The sequence below is a fragment of the Lonchura striata genome, chromosome 24 (genome assembly GCF_050655825.1).
Source record: "Lonchura striata isolate lonStrDom1 chromosome 24, ASM5065582v1, whole genome shotgun sequence".
Lineage (NCBI taxonomy): Eukaryota > Metazoa > Chordata > Aves > Passeriformes > Estrildidae > Lonchura > Lonchura striata.
In genome coordinates this window covers 640,901-650,979 of record NC_140726.1, presented here as the reverse complement: position 1 = coordinate 650,979, position 10,079 = coordinate 640,901, and positions in this window count along the sequence as shown.

The following is a 10,079-nucleotide window of genomic DNA, read 5'->3' as shown; positions in this document are numbered from 1 at the left end:
CCGGGCTTCAGGCTGGGGTTGTGGATCTTTCTGTACTGTATCTAACCCACTTCCCACTTAGAAGGAAAACGGGTATTTCAGTAAGAAAAGAAGTGACAGGATATAAATACTGAGTTAGCAGGACACATCAGTTCAGTATTTGAAAGCAAGTGCTTGAATTATGGTTTATATGCTTCACAGTTTGGAGTGATAAAGGTTGTCTGTCTGCTTTGTCGTGTTTTGTACGTTTTGCACGTTTATCAATCAGGAGCCAGCAGAAAGATTATGGTTTGGGAGGGAGGTGAGGACATTCCAAAGTCCTTTTAGTTGTGAAGTTAAAAGACTAAATTAAGCAGGCAACAAGCAATTTCCTGCTATTGCTTATGTGAAAGAGCCTTTAAATTCAAAACATAATCAAATCGTGCTATGTTCTGTTCATAATTGATAAATTATTAATTAACCTACAATCAATTGCTGAAAGATGGTTCCATTGTGAAGACCCTTTAATTTCTGTCAGTCCTCATGACTTTCTTGTTGGACACAGGAGGCTTTGCAAGTATTAAGCTTAAGAAAACAAGAAACCTGCATCTAATCCCAGAATCTTAGTGTGTCTCAGGTGGTTGCTGCTGATTTTAAGTGTCTTGCTGTTGATCACTGTCCTACTTTTGAGCAACCTTTGCATCCTGGCTGCTTCTCTTAGGTTCCTGCTCTTTTATTTTGAAGTCTGGCTTTTGGGGAAAAAGCATCAGATACTGGATGGGCTTCTCATTTTGAATGGCCATGTTCTGGATTGAGTAGGAAGTGTTTATCTTAGCGTTCAAGAACAAAGTACAGCCTGTTATGATTCATCTACCACCTGTCTGATGAGCTGTTCCACTCTGGTTGAAAAATAACCCCTAACCTACTGCAAATCAAGAGCCTTTTTTTTTTTAATAAATAACTTTTAACTTCTACACATGAGGCTGTCGTCGTGGTTTAGAAGAGGAAAATTTAGGGAAGTGATGCAGAAGCTTTTTGTGCAACTGACAGTGTTAAATCAATGAGAAGCTGGACACGCCTCTGCGAAAGACATGTTAAAGAGGAAAAATCCCGGGAACTCTCTTTCCCTTCCGGTCAGAAAGGAGGTAGCACGGCCCTGCCGTGGAGCTGGGCTCCCTTTCCCCGGGCTGCCTGCCCGCTCCCCCTGCCTTCCCCTGTCTGCTCCCGGGCAGGAAGAGGGGTGCTCACACCCAGCTGCTTGCTACATCTCCCCAGCCCGGGCCCGCCGCACCCGCCTGTTATAAATTGAGGCGAATAATTTGATTCAGCCTTTTAAGATCAATTAATAATTTTATTAATTACAGCAAGCCATAGCAAGCAAAACAGCACTGGGTTCAGCTGGGAGCCTGGCTCCGCCAAAAGCTGACAACCTTTCCTTCTCTTCAGTCCTTTTTTATCCTGCATAAGTGAGGGTGATGGGTCTCCTTTCACCATGGTTATCAGTTCTAGCAACAATGGGTTTCACAAGTGGGGGTGGTGAGTCTCCTTCCACTGCGGTTATCAGTTCCAGCCAGTCCTGCAAAATCTTTCACAATCTTTGTTTGTGGTTACTAGTCAAGCCTGCAAATTCCATGTGCCGACTTCCCCCCCTTTTATCCTAATTTCATACTTTTGATGAACAAACAAGTCAATGTAGTTCTTCACACTGCCCTTCTGCCTTGTAGTGTTTTTGGTTTGCCAATTTAAGATTTCCCCAATTTCGAGATTTTCCCGGCCAACACACCAAAGAATGTGGTGGGTTCAGTGCTGGCCAATCACCAATACATTCACATTCTGCTGTGAGACAGCATTAGGAGAAAGGCAAAGCAGGCTCAAAACTTTAAAATGGTATAAAGAAAATTTTATTAAAAGTAACTAGAGGGGAAAAAAGTAGTAAGAATCAAACTCTTCAGAACACTTCTTCCCCCACAACCTTCTCTTTCCCACTGCTATGTAAAGAAACCAAACCTAAGCTCTCCAGTCAGTTTACCACCTCTAAAACAGTCTTTCTTCTGTTCACTTAGGGAGCGAAGTCCCTCTTCTAAGGTTATGGAGACTTCTCCACAAGAGGAAAAAAACAGTTCTCTCGTGCCTCTCAATTTCATCACAAATAGCAGCTGCCTGAGGAACCCTGCCATCATGAAATCCTTCCCATTTCCACAAGCCTTCCCACAGCTTGTCAATGGGCCATGTCGATTTATGGGGTATTGTTGTTGTTTTACAAATGAGCTTGTTATGAACAAAACAGCCTGGCTGGGACACTTGGCTCGAACTAAGTACTGACATTGAAATACTAATTAGCTAATCGCTCCTGGGAATCACCTACACCCCCACCCAAACTAGGACTAGGATGCAAAATAAGGCAGTGGAATCATGGGGGGGGGGGGGGGGGGTTGGGAATGAAAAACACCCCTAAATGAAAAAGAGGGGCACAGTGGAGGCAGCTGGATGGGTGTGCTGGTTGGGGAAAAGGGAACCCCATCCCTAGTCTGTGTTTAACCTGTCATTATAACTTGCAGAGGACCAGATTGGACTGGGCTGTGGGAAGCAGGCACAAGGAATGAAATACTCTACCTGGTGTTACCAGGAAGGCAGGAGAGGGATAGCTGGTGCTGGATCTCGGCAGCAGGCTCTGCACATCCCCCCACCCTTCGGCTACCATTGTGCCAGGAGGAAAGGAGAGAGGACGGTGTGAGGAACTACATTGACTTGTTTGTTCATCAAAAGTATGAAATTAGGATAAAAGGGGGGGAAGTCGAGACATGGAATTTGCAGGCTTGACTGGTAACCACAAACAAAGATTGTGAAAGATTTTGCAGGACTGGCTGTGTTATGTATAGTAAATATAATTCGCGCCATTCCTTGTATGAAATATGTAATATTGGATGCTTGTTAAATCATGCCCGTTGTATTCCTTCCCCCCGCCTCCCCCCCCCCTTTTTGTAGGTGAGACTTGAGTGTATACTGGAAACTGATTTACAAGTAAACAGATGTGGGCCATTGTCTGCTGATTGTCTGTGCTGATCGTCCAAGATGGATATCATGGAAATACTCAGACAGATCCATGTGAATGAAGCCTTCCCGTAAACGCCCAACACTGAATTTTTCTCCTCATCACCAAAAAGAAATCCTTATTAGCATATGGACTCCGAATAGAAGAAAGGACTGATTGCTAAAACCTTGGCCTCAGGCAGAATTTTCCCTATAAAAACCGCCTGTGCCAGGATGGAGGTGTGTGGGCATAGGGGAAAACCTCTGCTGAGGCTGACTCCTTGTTGCACACCCAGGGTCGACCCCGGGCTCGGCTCTGTCCTTTCTGTGTGGCTGGCTAGATAGAATTTGACCGCTAATAAAATTATTATTATTTTTTAATCTGGCTAAAATAAACTCTCGTTTATAACAGCTGGAACTGATAACCGCAGTGGAAACCCATTGTTGTTGAAACTGATAACCATAGTGGAAGGAGACTCACCACCCCCACTTGTGAAACTCATTGTTGCTGGAACTGATAACCACGGTGGAAGGAGACCCATCACTCTCACTTATGCAGGATAAAAAGGGACTGAAGAGAAGGAAAGGGGGTCAGCTTTTGGAGGAACACAGTCCCCGCAGCTGCACCCAGCGCTGTTTTCTTGCTATGGCTTGCTGTAATTAATAAAATTATTAATTGATCTTAAAAGGCTGAATCAAATTATTCGCCTCAATTTATAACAACGGTCTGCTGATCGGGACATCAGATACAGACTGGACACCTCTTCACCTCTGGCTACCAGCGTGCCATGGAGACTCCAGGGATAGACTCTGCACACCTTCTCACCCTTCAGCTACCGGAAGAAGCTACAACACCCCCCCCTGCCGAGCTGACTTTTTAATAAAGAGCTGAACATTAATACCTGTTCATTTCAAGCTGTTCAAAGGCAAAAGTTCTCATTGTCTATTTCTAAAAACATCTTCATCCCTGGGAACAGAGATGATCTTCTTCTCTGGGAAGGACAGTGTTATAAATTGTGACACGACAATTTGAAGTGTCTTAATTCAATAAAGCAATTTTATTTAAAATAGCAAGCGAGTAAGGCAGGCAAAGCACAGCGCTGGGCGGCCGGGGAGTCTCCTGCTCCACCAACAGCGCACAAAAATGTTCTGTCCCAACCTTCCTTTTATCCCCCCCCTTCTCCTTGCAGGCGTGACTCTCCAGATGTAGTCTGAGTCTGGTCGTTGTGATAGCTTCTAAGTCTCTTCTTTTGAGATACAGCAAGCAGACCAGATACACACACCCAGGACTCTAATCTCAACCTCCTTATCACCTTGTAAGCAAATAAGCATTTCAAAGACACACCAGTACATTCTTATGCAAACCAAGGTAAGCGAGCATATCACAGTGAACAAATGATCTTCCACTTATCTCAATTCCCCCCTTTTTCTTGTTCATCTTTATTTTGTTCACTGAATCTTTGTACTCTTGGTGACTTAGTATTAGGGTCTCATCTACATCGTGTATGGGTTCATATTTTGCCCTAATGAGCATTAAATGTGCTGCCTCTAAGCGTCCCTTCACTATTTTTATTGCCTTATTGAAGATGCATGGCCCAAAGGTCAGTCCCAATATTATCAGTATCAGAGGTCCTGCAAGGGTGGATAACAAGGTAGTTAACCAAGGAGATTGAGTGAACCATGATTCATACCAACTTTGCTGTGCCTCTCTTTCCCTCTTTCTCTGCTCTAATCTTCTCCTTAATTCTGCCATGGTGTCTGTAACAACTCCAGTATGATCAGCGTATGCACAGCATTCCTCCTTCAGGGCTACACACAATCCCCCTTGTTGTAATAATAGCAAGTCTAAACCCCTTCTGTTCTGCAACACCACCTCAGATAGGGACCTTAATGATTTTACCAATCCATCGATGGCCTGCTCAATTTTACTCAGATCTTCATCTACTGAAATTCTTAATGCTTTAAATTCCTTTTGTTGATTTACTAGGGATGCCACCCCAGTTCCAGCTCCTTATAACTCGTGAATCCTCCCATCTTCCTAAAGTCCACTTGAAAGGTTCATGAGTTGTTACTTACGCAGTATTACAAGATATACAAAGGAAAATCACAAGCAGTAAGCAAATGGCATGTGGGGTCTGGTTTCTCACACTGCAACAATTATACCCTTGTGACTTCTTTCCCTCTATTAGCTGGTTATCACCAAAATACCCTTGAGCCCAAAAACTATTTCTGCCTTTGTTACTCCCAGTCCCGGGGTAGTTCCGCAAATATTGCTTGCGTATTCCATCCTGAGGGCTCCTTCCTCCACAGCTGTTTACTCCTCTGCCTCGCCCGTCGACTCGGGTGCTTCGAGCCACAGGGTGTACCATCTTCTTGGCAGCAAGAGTATTCTTCAGGAGGGGATTTATGCCCTCTAGTGCCTTGCCGCATGCAATAAGAACGCCAATTCTGATCTTTTACCTCCGGTGCAGTACAACTGACCCCTTTTAGGTCTTTCCTACAAAGGCCTTCTATGATCTCTGCCACAAATGGGCTCGGCTCGTTTGTATGGTAGCAGTAATTTGAGAAAATTTCCCACCACTCTTTAGATTCCAATCGGATTTCCCCTCTAGTCACTTTACAGGTCAGTACCCAAGCTGTAATCTCTCTTTGTACGTTCCAACAGGAATTGCAAGTTCCTCGTGGAGGATACCCTCTGTTGCAATGTGACCACCACCGTTCCCCACACACCTTACAGATATAGCATACAAAAGGATAGCAATTACAATTTTGATTTTTACACTTTACTCTAACACTTGAATTACTAATTAGTCCACTATCTAAGTAATATAAGTCTGATGTGTATTCAATCTGATAAGAGTCCATTAGTTTCTCTGTAACTTCAATTTCAGGTTCACAGGAGGACTGGTTACTTGCCACACAGTGTTGTTAACTGGTCCTTTTACTCGACTGGCATGTGTCCATCCTCTTTCTGCAGTCCGAATTGCAGTTTCTGTAGTGAGTAACACAAGATAAGGACCTTCCCATTGTGGGGTTAGTGTAGATTCTTTCCAGGATTTTATTAACACATAGTCTCCTGGGTATATTTTATGTATTTTTAAATCTAAAGGGGGTCTTTGCGTAATGATTCCTTTTTCCCAAAGTTCATTGCGGCGTTTCATTAAGGCAATAATATATGAGGTTATTTTATAGTCCTTCAACAGGGGGTGGTCTCGGGGTTCCTCCAAATCATATGGCATCCCGTATAGCATTTCAAAAGAGGAAATCCCAACATCTGCTCTGGGTCTTGTTCTTATGTACAATAGGGCTAAAGGGAGACACTTGACCCATGTCAATTTTGTCTCTATTATTAATTTGGTTAATTGCTTTTTTAGTTCCCCATTCATTCTTTCCCTCTTCCCGAACTTTGGGGATGCCATGGGGTATGGTATTCCCACTTAATTCCCAGAGCATGTGAGATATCCTCAGTTATTTTGGACACAAAGTGGGGTCCCCTATCAGAATCTATTGTTTCTACTATCCCATACTAGGGATTATTTCTTCTAATAATATTCTGACCACTGTCTGAGCAGTAGTCCGAGTAGTGGGGTAAGCGTCTACAAAATGGGTGAGATGATCTACTATTACTAACAAATATTTATATCTACCCACTTTAGGCAATTCAGTGAAGTCTATTTGTATTTTGGCAAAAGGCCTGTGAGCTAATTCCCTTCCTCCCATGGGCCTTTCCCTAAGATGTTTTCTGTTTACTTTTTGACAGATCAGACAATCTCCCACTACTCTTTTAGCCAAATCATAGATTCCAATACTCATATATTTAGTGGCAAATTGATCTACTAATGCCTGAGTTCCCCAATGAGTCTGGTCATGCAATCTTTGCAAAATTTCTGAGGCCTTGCTTTTAGGTAAAACAGTTCTCCCATCTGGGAGCTTCCATTGCCCTTCAGACCCCTCCTCAATTCCCATCTTTTGTAATTTTTCCTTTTCTTGAGTGGTAAAACTATATATTTGCCATTTTTCTTTGGGGGAGTCCACAGATACAGTGTTGCTCTGCCCCATGTCCCCCCGAGTTCGTAGGGCTGCTTTCTTGGCTTCTTGGTCAGCTAAATTATTTCCCCTGTTTCTAAAGTCCAATCCTCTCTGGTGTCCCCTTAAGTGGACCACAGCAATTTGAGCCGGGCCCCTTAAGGCATTTAAAACTTGGACAATTAGCTCTTGATGAATTAGATCTTTTCCCTGTGAGTTTATAAGTCCCCTCTCTTCCCAAATTTTTCCAAATGTGTGCACTACCCCATATGCATATTTAGAGTCTGTGTATATTGTTCCAATTTTTCCTTTTAATAACCTTAAAGCCCTGAGTACTGCATATAATTCACAAGCTTGTGCAGACCAGGAGTTACTTAGTGGTCCGGATTCAATTACCTTTAAATCTTTTTCCCCAATTATAGCATATCCTGACTTTCTTTTCCCTTCTACAACCCGAGAAGAACCATCTACAAACAATCGCTCCCCTTCGTCCAATTCTTCCTCTTCCAGATCGGGTCTAATTTTTGTTTGACTTTCAATAGTTTGAAAACAGTCATGTGCTAACTTTTCATCACAGGGTTTCCCATACAAAAATTGGACAGGATTTTGCGAGGTAACCACTTCAAGTGACAAATTGGGGGAATCAATTAAAATACCTTCATACTTCAGAAGCCTAGAATCTGTAATCCATTTATCAGCTTTCTGTTGTAAGATTCCTCTGATATTATGTGGGGATAACACTTTCAATTTTCCATTAAAAGTTATTTTATGAGTCTCTTCTACCAAAAGGGCAGCGGCTACTATAGCCTGCAAGCATGTAGGCCATCCTCTGCTCACCGGATCCAGTAATTTAGATAAATATGCTACAGGCTTCTTTTTATCCGCCCATTCTTGGGTTAAAACCCCGTATGCTGTTCCTCCCTCCGTATTAACAAACAAATAGAAGGGTCTTTTTAAACCAGGTAGGCTGAGGACTGGCGCGTTTACCAAATCATTCTGGAGCTCCTGGAGTCGCTGATCATCCGTGGGGCTCCATTTCATTAAGCTATCTTGGCTTAATTTATCATAGAGGAATCTGACCTTCTGACTGTAATTTTCAATCCATTGTCTGCAATATCCAATTAACCCCAGTAGCTGACGAACTTGCCTTTTATTTCTGGGGGCTGGAATCGAGAGGATTCCTTTCACTCTTTCAGGATCAATCTTCTTTACCCCTCCACTTAAATAATGCCCCAAATACTTCACCTCCTCCTCTACAAACTGTAATTTAGATTTGGATACTTTTAGTCCTTTTAGGCTTAGGAAGTTTAGTAATTTAATACTTTCTTGCCTCACTGTTTCTTCTCCTGTCCCAGCAATAAGCAAATCATCCACATACTGAATCAGGGTTGTCCCTTCATCTACTTTATATTCCTGAAGAATTTGTTCCAAAGCTTGGCCAAATAAGTTAGATGATTCCGTGAATCCCTGCGGCAAAACCGTCCACCTTAATTGCTGCCGCCGGTGTGTTGCCGGATCCTCCCATTCAAATGCAAAATAATCCCTACTTTTCTCATCCAGGGGGCATGCCCAAAAGGCATCCTTTAGATCAATAACACTATACCATCGATTTTCAGGTCCCAGACGGCTCAACAAAGTATATGGATTTGCAACTACTGGAAACCGGGCCAAAGTCCTCTTATTTATTTCTCTTAAATCGTGCACCAATCTGTAGGACCCATCTGACTTTTTTACAGGCAGGATGGGAGTATTGAAGGGAGACATACAGGGCTCTAAAAGCCCTTTTTCCAATAACCTATCTACTTCAGGTTTTAGTCCTAATTTTCCCTCCCTAGGGATAGGGTATTGTTTTATTCTTACGGGTTTGCCAGGATCACTTATTTCCACTGAGAAAGGCTTAATCTGCAATTTCCCCACCGTTTCTGGGGTATACCACACCTCAGGATTAATTTTCTTTTCATCTTCCACCCTTAAAGGGCAGAGCTTTATCTGTAATTCTTTATTTACAACTTCTAAATTAATACCCAATTCTATTATCAGATCTCTCCCTAATAAATTGTAATCTGCTTCAGGTACCAGTAGTAAAGAACCTATACCAAATTTGGAATCAGTTTCTACCATCACATGCTTGATAACAGATACCTCAAAGGGCTCTCCTTTTGCCCCAATTACATGTACAGTGTCAGATGACTTTTTACATCCAAGCGGCAAGGCTTGCACCGTGGATCTTTCAGCCCCGGTATCTGTGGGATGAGTAGGCTCCTCTGCACGGTTTGGGTGTATAGAGGCAGAGATCTCTGAAGCTTGCTCTTGGGGAGAGAGGTTTATTGGAGAATTCAAGAATGCCCAAGCCTCGTGCTCTCAGGCGTAGCACGTGGCTGGGCTTAGGAGGACGGGGGAGGGGAGAGAGAAACGGAGGGTTTAGGAGAGGGGAAGCCCCAGGGAGAAAGGGAGTCCTAGAGAGGGAGGAAATCCAAGAGCGGGAGGAAGTCCAAGAGGCCGCATGGCCGCTCGGAGCCCCCTTATTAGGGGCTCCCAGGTGGGCTGGGACAAGGCATGGGCCAATGGGGTTACAGACTCTGTTTTAGGGGCAGGTACAGAGGTGCGGGATGAGCCACAATCTTTTGCGGGGTGGGATGGAACAGTCCATTTCACTCCAGGATTCATCCAAGGGTAGAAGTGACATTCGGCTAGCTAAGATAACAATCATATCTATCTATCCTCTGCAACAGGTATCCACTAAAAATTCCATCTCTTGTTGGGGTCCCACTTTAAGCTTTACCAAGGGCTCCTTATGATGTTTCTTCCCCAACAAATAGAGCCCTTGACACCCCTAATCTTCCTTAAAGGCCTTCTCATCCGCTATCCGTTGTCTGCATCCCCTCTTCATATGTCCCTTCTTTCCACAGTAGAAGCAGACAATTTCACGACCTCTTTCTTTTCCTTCCCTAGAAATATAACTCTGCTCCCGATTCTCCCTTTGTTCTACATTCCTTGCACGTAAATTAGGGTTAGGCCCTTCCCGCACAACTGCAGCCATAATCCTCGCCTGTCTCTTGAAATTC